The 11,405-nt window shown below is 45.4% G+C and overlaps 1 pseudogene; it reads left to right on the top strand.

Annotated features, from left to right (window-relative positions):
* The first annotated feature begins 216 nt into the window (after positions 1-216).
* Positions 217-335, top strand: LOC116275465 (annotated as a pseudogene).
* Positions 336-11,405: the final 11,070 nt, after the last annotated feature.

The raw sequence follows: 11,405 nt of genomic DNA on the forward strand, positions 1-11,405 counted from the left end.
CCAAAACCTCTAAAAAGTGTGAGTAGTCTGGAGCAAACCAAGGCTGGAATGGAGTCCTCATAAGATGCAGGTACCTACTCTCTGGGAGGTGGCCTCCTTGAGAACCCAAGTGCAGATCCTGATGTAGGCATAGGCAACATTCTATGGCAGGTGAATTTTGTCTTTGGGATCTTGGTGTCTCCCTGCCTCCCACCCAGACCTTGTTTCAAGAAATCTGTCTACGACCATACCACCCTGAACACACCCAATCTCGTCTGATCTCAGAAGCTAAGTAGGGTTGGGCCTGGTTAGTGCTTGGATGGGAGACCACCTGGGAATACTAGGTACTGTAGGGGCTGGGCATGGTGGCTTACACCTTGTAATCCCAGCACTTTGAGAGGCCGAGGCAAGCAGATTACCTTGAGGTCAGGAGTTCAAGATCAGCCTGGCCAACATGGTGAAACCCCGTCTCTACTAAAAATGCAAAAAAATTAGCTGTGCATGGTGGCATGTGTCTGTAATCCCAGCTACTCGGAGGAGAGGCAGGAGACTCACTTGAACCCAGGAGGCGGAGGTTGCAGTGAGTTGAGGTGACAGAGTGAGATTCCGTCAAAAAAAAAAAAGAAAAAAGAAAGAAATCCAAGATGCTCTCATCCCTTTTTCCTGTCACAGAGGAAACAGCTGAAAATTTTTATTCACCTTAAGGGATTCACCCTTCTCCACGCTTTTAAATTTCAAGGGAAGGAGAGAAGACTCTGTAATAGTAGGATTTGGGATATCCACATTAGATGGATGACTTTTGGTGTGCGAGTGGGTCTTTCTGGATTTCCCCAAAATGACATTAGTGTTAACTGTCCAGTCCTCTCCAAGCTTTCATGACTGACAAACACTGAATTACTAAAGAGATTTAATCTGCTTGGCACCTGTATCAGGACAATGGTTGTGACGAGACAGGTGTGGAGGACTCCTTAGCTCCATTATCCTACTGCTCACACGCATTTTCTTTTAAAAGCCTCACCCAACCCAGGACCCAGTGACTGCCCCTGTCACTGCAGTTTCGTCCTTGGAGCCGGTGGGTCTGTGAATACACACTCATCTCCCCTCAGCCCTCATCTCCCCTCTGCCCTTTTCATGCCCCTCTTGGGTCCTGAAAGGAAGGAGCCCCTGAAGTACCAGCCTCTTGCTCAACCAGTGGGAGTGGACTGAAATTTTAGGTAAGATTTATCAGGAGTTCTTGCTGCAACTAGCTCAACATTAATTTTGATTGTTTTTCGTAGAATAAATCCTTGGAGGATAAAGGAAAGGGGAGGAGGGTGGTAGTCTGCAAAAGGAAGATGAGCATTGAGTGGACAGCAATAGAGTCACTCCAGACTTTTCAGCTTGAATCCTCAAATTCAACAGCTAAGAGGGATTTTGTTTGATTGTTTGTTTGAGCCAAGGTCTTGCTCTGTCACTCAGGCTGAGTGCAGTGGTGCGATCAAGGCTTACTGCAGCTTTGACCTCCAGAGCTCAAGTGATCCTCTCATCTCAGCCTCCTGAGTACCCGGGACTCCCGAGTACCTGGGTGCACGCCATGCCCAGCTAATTTTTTATTTTTTGTAGAGATGAGGTCTCGTTATGTTGCCCATGCTGCTGGCCTTGAAGTCCTGGGCTCAAGTGATTCTCCTGTCTCAGCCTCCCAAATTGCTGGGATTCCAGGCGCGAGCCACTGTTCCTGGCCAGCCAGGAGATTTATTTTCCATTGCCCACAAAGCTGAGAAAGCTTGGGCCCTTCTTTGAGATCCAGGAAACAGGTTTCAGCAGACTAATCTACTAAAGTTTCTGAGAATCAGAAGAGGTGCTAGGACTGAAGAAAGTCCATTGCAGTGTTTCTCACACATTAATGCACAAACCAATCATATGGGGATCATGTGAAAATGCAGATTCTGGCACAGTGGGTCCGGCTGGGTTGGGGCCCAACATTCTGCATTTCTATCAAGCTCACAGAGAACACAATTGCTGCTGGTCACGAGCCACACTATGGGTAGCAGGAACATATGCCACCTACATAAACTTGATTGGCCAGAGATTCTATTAGGGCTGTGGCTACTGTTAGGGACTGAATGTTTGCGTCTTCCAGATTCACATATTGAAATCCTAACTCCCAGTGTGGCTGTCTTTAAACATGGGACCTCTAAGGAAGGATTTAAGCTTAAATGAGGTCATAAGAGTGGGACACTGATCTGATAGGTCCCATAAGAAAACCTATAAGATGAGATGCCAGACAAGGTAAGAAGGTATCCATCTATAAACCAGGAAAAGAACCCCACATCAGAAACTCATCACGCTGGTACCTTGATCTCAAACTTCCAGCTTACAGAATTCTGAGGAAGTACATTTCTGTTGTGACCCAGTCTGGTATTTGTTATGGCAGTCCAAGGGGACTAATATATTCACTATGGTGCCCACCCCAGATGTTCTGGCCCCATAACAGGAGTTCTGGAGAACCAAAAAGACTCCTGTGCTCCCAGGACTGGCCATCGACAATCTCTAAGCCCAGACAGGCTGGCTGTTCCCTGTGCTATAGTTTACTAGGACCTCAACCTTGCCTACACATTGGAGTTATCTGTGAGCTGTAAAAAACAACCATGCCTGGGTCTCACACCTAGGGACTCTGATTTAATTGGTTTGGAATGTGCCCTGGAAAAAAGGATTTTTAAAAGCTGATTTGCAATCACCAAGTGATTCTAAGGTGTAGCCAAGATTGAGAACAACTGCTCCAAGTAAACATTTTAGAGCTGAGGGAGGGGTTAAAGTCAGTCAGTCAGTCTCTCTCTCTCTCTCCCTCAGTCTTTCATCCACAAGATATAAATGTGAGTCCTTTTGTTTTAGAATGAAACTAGGGTCTGTTTGCCCAGTGCAGTAAGACAAGATATCCACACCAAGTTTTGCAGCAGGAGAAAGAAAGGCGTTTGTTTATTGGGCACCAAGCAAGGAGGACTATGCAGCTAATCTCTCTCTCTCTCTCCCCTCCCCACCCCCCAATATTCTTTCTCTCAACAAAGAGTAGAGGCTGACTTTAAGCCCTTAGAGAGAGAGAGACTCTGTGTGTGTGTGTGTGTGTGTGTGTGTGTGTGTGTGTCTGTGTGTGTAAGGGCTGCCAATGGCAGGAAAAGTTACGGAAACAAAAGCCTTCATTGCAGAATCAAAAAATGAACAGGAAATGGTCATTAACGTCCTGCAAATGTTCTGATCTGCTCTAGAGGTCCTGACTCCTAGGTGATTAAATGCGAAAGAATTTTCAAAATCAGGCTGTGAAATGAGTCTTTTTAGTAAGGTGAGAAGGGAAGCCCTATTGGATAATTCTAAACCTTGAAAACTAAAGGAGAGTCCCCAAATTTCAGTGCCAGCATCCTATTTAATGCAGATCTCCTCTGCTGCTTTCTTCAGACATGATTCCAAATTTCCCCCTAAAAGCACGGAGTTAGTTACTAAGTACTTTGGTAGCCAATGCCTCACGAGGCGACAAGGCTCTTCTATGTCCTCTTGGAGCTCTCTGAGTTGTCCCTTCTACCCTAAGTCACCAGAGTCAGAAGACCCTCAAAAAATTTGGAACTAAAACACAAAAGGGAAAACAATAAGAACAAAGGGTATTTTCTCCTCTTTCTTTATTTACGTGTTTTAATTGGTATTTACATTTACCTATGTGAAACCATATTGCTCTGACCTTGTCACGTGGCTTGCATTCATATCTGGAATGAGGTTAAGTCTTTTGGAGCTGTGCTACCTTTTTATTCTTAACCTGAGGAATATGAGAATTCTGACACCCACTGGTGATGAGCCTCCATTTACTTCTAGATTTAACCTAATACCATGCAACAATCTCAGATCCACAGTGCTCGAGTTAACTGTACTGGACAAGGCAACTGTGTTTCCAGGTGGTAGACATGTCTATGAGCTGGATTAAAGATGCAACAGATACAAACATTTCCAATTCAGAGGTGCTTTATCTTGTACATGGTGGGAACAGCAAATTGCATATCTAGCGTGTGGTATATACATAGTAGCAAACATTTAGCATATTGTACCCCCATTTAATTCTTACAGCAATCCTATGAGAATACATATTGTGATATTAATAATGTCATCTTATAAATGAGAGAACTAGGTTCTGAGATATTAAGTAATTTCTTTGCCCAAGGTCTGGGCAGTTTTAGAACTGGGATTTTTGATCTGGGCATCACACTCCACTGCTCCTCGGAAAGGTCTGAAGCAGTTCCACTTTATGAGAGACGGAATTCTGCTCCAACTCTGGTTAACCCGCAGGAGATTTCTGAACAGGAACCGTTCAGTTTGCTCAGCTGCCATTCTTCTCTCTGTGGTTTTTGTTTCTACTGTGTTTTGGTTTTCAAGACAATCATGAACCTCGCCACAATTGGAAGACATCTCATCTTTGATGGGCTCTGACAGGGCTGATGAGTTGGTTCCTGGACCCTCCATGGTTACTATTGGGCTTTAGGCTAGAATTCTTCTGTACTTTCATCTCTTTGAATACTTTTCAGGCAGTAGTTAAGCAGGTCTGAAATTACATGTGAAATCAAATTTTAAAACAACTGATTATTTTCTCTTCCTCAGTCTTTCATCTACAAAATATAAATGTGAGTCCTTTTTTTTTTTTTTTTAGAACTAAACTAGGGTCTGTTTGCCCGGTGCAGTAAGACCAGATATCCACACCAAGTTTTGCAGAAGGAGAAAGAAAGATGTTTATTTATTGGGCACCAAGCAAGGAGGACTATGCAGTTAATGCTTTAATCCTGACCTCCTTGATGGCTTGTAGGTTAGGGTCACATTTCAGGAAAGCAGAAGTTAACAGGCACAATTATAAATCAATACATGGAGCTTACTCCTTGGTTTCGGCCTAAAGGGATGGGATATTTTGGGGGGTGGCTACAAGTCATAGGTAGATTCAAGGATTTTCTGATTTGCAAAAACTTTGTTTAAACATTTGGGGTCAGCAGAAAAGAACGTTGACTCCAGCCCATGAGTGTGACTTTCTTCAGGTCCCTCAGGAAGAAATTTGGAACAAAGAATGGGGCTCGGAGTTCAGTCCCTAGGTCCCCCTTATCTGAGGTCTATGGTGGGCAGATCCCTTTGGTCGGGGTCAGGTTTCTGAAAAGCAACTCTGGAAACATGTGTTAAGATATTATCTTTAGTTTCTATAGGGGAATCAAACATCCCACGATTCTAGCTTCCGTGGCTATCGTTTTGGGCTACAATTACCTTCTTGCTTATCAAGTTGCTTATTTACTTCTCTGGGCTAGCTAGGTACCTAGAATTTCACTGGAAGAAACTCAAGATTTTCCTTCATTTCCATGCTTGGGGGGTGGGCACAGGTCCCTAACAGGGGAGTCCCTGCTCTGTTTCACGTTTTCATTTTTTCTGAAATCTACAGCACCCCTCATCAACCTCTAGTGTCAGTTTCATAGTGGTTCCTAATAAGGCATGGTTGGCTGGAGTCGCTCATCATCATTTCTATTTAAAAACATAAAAATGTGACAGTGTTAAAGTTAGACTGCTGAGGATAGGATGAAATCCTTCATCAATATGGAGGCTTCTGTGACCCAATCTCATCAGAAGATCCTTGGCTTCGTTGATTCAGTGGCCAGGATGGGTTTTGCACTGGCCTCTTTTTTTTTTTTTTTTTTTTTTTTTGAGACGGAGTCTCGCTCTGTCCCCCAGGCTGGAGTGCAGTGGCCGGATCTCAGCTCACTGCAAGCTCCGCCTCCCGGGTTCACGCCATTCTCCTGCCTCAGCCTCCTGAGTAGCTGGGACTACAGGCGCCCACCACCGCGCCTGGCTAATTTTTGTATTTTTTCAGTAGAGACGGGGTTTCACCGTGTTAGCCAGGATGGTCTCAATCTCCTGACCTCGTGATCCGCCCGTCTCGGCCTCCCAAAGTGCTGGGATTACAGGCTTGAGCCACCGCGCCCAGCCCGCACTGGCCTCTTTGAGCAGCTTTCTCTTTGTGACAAGGCCAGTGAGGGTTAGGCTTGTAGTCTAGGAATGGTAGTTCTGAATCAAGGTCAAATCTTGGTCTAATTCATGATATAATCTGTTCAACCAGTAAAATTAATAAATGGAATTTGCCCAAGAATAGGTGAAGCTGGTACCTTTTATCAGAGAGACTCCACTGAGACCCCAGATATCTCACAATACCTTTCTTTTTGTTTCACCTTGGCTCATCTTGGTCCTATTACCTGCAGTAAAATTATTCCCAATGCCTATTTATACAACAGATCTCAGAAGTTGAGCCACAGGATTTTGATTTTTTGCTAAAGTATAAAAATGAAGACATTACGCTGAGAAGCTCTGAAGAAATTGTCAAGATTTCTACTAGTACCTGTTAGTGAATTAGAGTAGGCAGCATAGCCTTAGATAATGTATGAATTAAAGTGTTCCCCCCAAAAGATATGTTGAAGTCCTAATCCCTAGTACTTATGAATGTGACCCTATTTGGAAATAGGATCTTTGCAGATATCACCAAGTTAAGACGAGATCATACTGAAGTAGGGTGGGTCCTACTTAACATAATCATTGTCTTTAGAAGAGGAGAAGAGATATGGAGACAGGGAGAACACCTTGTGACAATGAACGCAGGCATCGGAGTGCCATGTTCACAAGCCAAGGAATGCCAAGGACTGCCATCAATGCCAGCAGCTAAGAGAAAGGCATGGAAAAGATTCTCCCCTAGAGCCTTTGAAGAGAGCATGGCCCCCCGTCACCTTGATTTTGGACTTCTGACCTCCAGTATTGTGACAGAGTACATTGCTGTTATTTGAAGCCATCTGGTTTGGGGTAATTTGTTACGGCAGTTCTAGGAAACTCCTACAGACAGGAAGGAGAAGCTGGCCCTGGTGTAGGGGTTATGGGTTTCCATGGAATTAGAAAACAGGCACTATCTCACTGTCTTCCTTGATGGCTGTAAGTTAGAGGCAGGAGCCACTAGCAGCACTGTGTGGGTAACTTTTCAGGCCCGTGGTTCATTCCATGTGGGAGAAGCTCCTGCAAGCCAACCACAGTTCTGCTAAAGCTCTGGGGCTGTTACCTTCAGGAGGAACCCAGGCTCACTGAGCAGCACAGCATCGTTTACAAAGGATCAGGTGCTTGGCTGGGTGCCAAAAGAAATAGCCACTTGCCCTACAATGTCTATTTCACAACTGTGCTCAGGGCCAGTTTCCCTGACAAAAGACAGAGCACATCAACTTGCTTCTGTGAAATCTAGGAGTTAATGCACCCAGTGTTTGTTGCTGGTCTATTTGATTCTGTGCCACCTTTCTTAGGGTTAACTGACATTCCCCATTCTGATTTTTCCAACCTAAGCATCGCCTACCTCTGTGTTTATGGCCTTCCAGCAAGACATTTTAGGGAGCTGATTTAGTTACCTTTAGTCTGCTAATTCCACTAGGTGCTTAATAACTATTGGCCAATAAATGTTTATTTTTGCATCCAGAAAAGGATGTCCTTTGACATGAATGCTGTGGTGCATTATCCAGAATTCTGCTCAGGACTGAAGCACTTACTTTTCCAGCTGCTGGGAGTGCTGGCTGCTGAGAGCTCATGGCAAGTCTCTCCTTAAGCTTTGCCTGAAGCAGGCTGCCTGGCCCAAAGTTACGTCCTTTGCTGGGCACTTTCTCCATTTAATGACTGGCCAAGGCAGGAGTATAAAGGCCCAGTCCCCTTGCCTCAAGTAAGACATCGCTCAAGGTCACCCCTCCTCCAGAGCTCTGCATAGGATGGGCTGAGATCTTTATTGCAGCTACATCACAGTTTGACTTCTGCCCAATTCTCCTTCCCTTGCTTTCCTACAGGTCTTGTTCCTAAGAACATTGACTCCTCAGTGTGCACTCACTTCCTCACACGAATCTCAGTCTTGGGGGCTGTTTTCCAGCAACACTGATCTAAAAGATCCTTCTACTTGATCCTATGTAAGTGAGAAATACACTAACCACACTTATTAGATACAGAATCTGAAATGTAAGAGCTACAGGAAATAAAATAAAATGCCACGCTGTCTCTGCAATGTCTCTGTCCCCAGCCTAATGGCTGGGCCTTTAAGGTTCTACAGCTCGTCAGGGTTCTCATGGGTTATGAGTACAGCACAGCTCTCAGTAGCTATCTATTGAATAAGGTAATGGACAAGTGTTCACGGAATTTACCTTGGCCCTGGAATCAACTAAATGGGCTTTTAACAAGGTTTTATATCCCTTTGAGGCTGGGCACAGTGCTTCACACCTGTAATCCCAGCACTTTGGGAGGCCAAGGTGGGCAGATCACTTGATGTCAGGAGTTCAAGACCAGCCTGTCTCTACTAAAAAAAAAAAAAAAAAGCCAGGTGTGGTGGAGTGCACCTATAATCCCAGCTACTCGGCAGGCTGAGGCACAAGAATCACTTGAACCCAGGAGGTGGAGGTTGCAGTGAGCTGAGATTGTGCCACCGTACTCCAGCCTGGGTGAAAGAACAAGACTGTAACTCAAAAAAAAAAAAAAAAAAAGTTTTATATCCCTTTGTAATGGGGAGGAAGGTCTTTGGAGTCAGTATTAGTTTCCTATGGCTATGTTATTATTAAGGCCAAATAAAGATAAGAGAAATTTATTCTCTCACAGCTCTGGAGGCCAGAGTCCAAAATCCAGGTGGCCCAGACCATGCTCCCTCTGAAGACTCCAGGGAAGGTCTGTCCAGGCCTCCTCCCTGCTTCAGTGGTTTGCTAGTCCTCTTTAGCATTCTTTAGCTTGTAGATGCATCATGCTGAGCTCTGTGTTCATGTTCCCACGGCATGCTCCCTATGTGTGTGTCTGTATGCCTGAATTTCCCCTTTTTATGAGGACACCAGTGATATTGGAATGAGGTCCCATCCTACTCTAGTATGACCTCATCTTAACTAATTCCATCTTCAACAACCCTCCTTCCAAATAAGATCACATTCGGAGGTACTGGGAGTCCAAAACGTCAACATATAAATTTTGGTAAGGGCATAATTCAATCCATGACATGGTGCCTCCCACCATTTTCTTTTTTTTTTTTTTTTTTTTTTGAGACGGAGTCTTGCTCTGTCGCCCAGGCTGGAGTGCTGTGGCCGGATCTCAGCTCACTGCAAGCTCCGCCTCCCGGGTTCCCGCCATTCTCCTGCCTCAGCCTCCCGAGTAGCTGGGACTACAGGCGCCCGCCACCTCGCCCGGCTAGTTTTTTGTATTTTTTAGTAGAGACGGGGTTTCACCGTGTTAGCCAGGATGGTCTCGATCTCCTGACCTCGTGATCCGCCCGTCTCGGCCTCCCAAAGTGCTGGGATTACAGGCTTGAGCCACCGCGCCCGGCCGCCTCCCACCATTTTCTATGGTGTTTTCATTTTTGGGTTCTGAATCCCAGATTCTCCACCATGCCCTGTGGTAAGAATGCTGGGGCTGCAGAAGGAAGGTGACAGAAAAAATGGGACCCACAGCAGCGCGTCTGAGTCAGAGGTGGTCAGGTTCTAGTTGTTAGAGGATGAATAATATTGCAGAGCCCGACCTCAACCACAGGGCCTGGCTGGATTGGGAAAAGGTTCTGTGCATTTGGTTGGTGGCTACAAACACAACTATGTATCATTCTTTAATTGATGTAGATACTCCTCCCTCAAGAACAAGGAACTTAACTCCTCACTTCTTTTTTTTTTTTTTTTTTTGAGACGGAGTCTCGCTCTGCCACCCAGGCTGGAGTGCAGTGGCCAGATCTCAGCTCACTGCAAGCTCCGCCTCCCGGGTTTACGCCATTCTCCTGCCTCAGCCTCCCGAGTAGCTGGGACTACAGGCGCCCGCCACCTCACCCGGCTAGTTTTTTGTATTTTTTAGTAGAGACGGGGTTTCACCGTGTTAGCCAGGATGGTCTCGATCTCCTGACCTCGTGATCCGCCCGTCTCGGCCTCCCAAAGTGCTGGGATTACAGGCTTGAGCCACCGCGCCCGGCCAACTCCTCACTTCTTAAGTGGACGCTATGCATGTAATTTCCTTCCAAAGTTTGGAAAGGGGAAAAAAAGAGTCATTTCACAGTAGAGAAACCTGACAAACATCCCTTCGGCCAGGAGATCAAGGTCAATGTCAACAGTGATAAGTCGTGTTGGTAGTGCGTAGCCTTGATATGATGCAATGAAAATGGCACTTCACCTCTGTGGTCTTCCTCCCCAAAATTCACAACCACATACAACCATGAGGGGAAAGATCAGGCATGTCCCGACTGAGGGACGGCCTGCAAAATACCTAGCACTTCTCAAAACCATCAAGGCCATCAAAACCAAGAAGGGTCGGAGAAGATGTCATAGCCATGAAGAGCCTAAGGAGACACAGTGACTAAATGTAACGTGGCATTCTGGAGAGGACCCTGGAACAGAAAATAGACATTAACTATAAACTAAGGAAATCTGAATAAAGTATGGACTTTAGTTAACATGAATGCATCAGTGTGGGTTCATGGAGTGTAGCAAATGGACCACAGTGATACGTTAATAACAGGAAACTGGGAAAGGAATATGTGCAAACTGTAGCTCCCCAATTTTGCTGTAAATCTAAAACTCTTTTAAGATGAAAGAGTTTTTAAGAATATAATTTTAAAAGTACCCTTTGATTATTTTCTCTAAGTACTGATCATTCCACCTTGTGTTGAAAGGATTTATCTTTGCTTTCACTGGACTTCCTTGGCTTCCTTTTATCATAGCCTTAACCACAGGCTACAGTATAATTATTGAAAAGGCACCCATGCCCTTGTCATGAGTCTGTGTCTCTAAGGCATTGGTGCCTACATGTTTGAGATTTCTTTGGCCAGACATGTCTTTATACGTCTATTCTAATTTGTGGTTCTCAACCTCCCCTCTGCCAAGATACCTCTGCAGAGTAGTTTTCCACCTGGGCAGCACATGGAAACACCTGGGAAAGTTTTACAAATCCTGTTGCCCAGCCCAGGCTCCAGTCAGCTTCAGGTGATCCAATGTGCAACCCAGGTCAAGAACCACTGCTGTGTCCTACTCCCCCATGGCAGTCCTCTGTGTTTCAGGGACTTCCTACCAGCCCCACTCACTCCAGTTCTGCTTTATACTCCTACTTTGGTAAGCTAGGTGATTTTTCATTTCAAAAACTTCAGTAAAGAGTTCTCTCCTTTATTTCTTAGCGAACAGTTTTATCTCACAGCTACTCAACAGCAGAAGGCAGGCTGGGTGTGGTGGCACATGCCTGTGATCCTAGCACTTTGGGAGGCAGAGGGAGGGAGGATTGCTTGAGCCCAGGAGTTCCAGACCAGCCGAGGCAACATGGCGAAACCCTGTCTATACAAAGATAAAAAAAACCCCATTAGCCCAGTGTGGTGGCAGGCACCTGTAATCTCAGCTACCCAGGAGGCTGAGGTGGGAGGATCACTTGAGCCT

This window comes from Papio anubis, chromosome 6, assembly GCF_008728515.1.
Source record: "Papio anubis isolate 15944 chromosome 6, Panubis1.0, whole genome shotgun sequence".
Classification (NCBI taxonomy): Eukaryota; Metazoa; Chordata; class Mammalia; order Primates; family Cercopithecidae; genus Papio; species Papio anubis.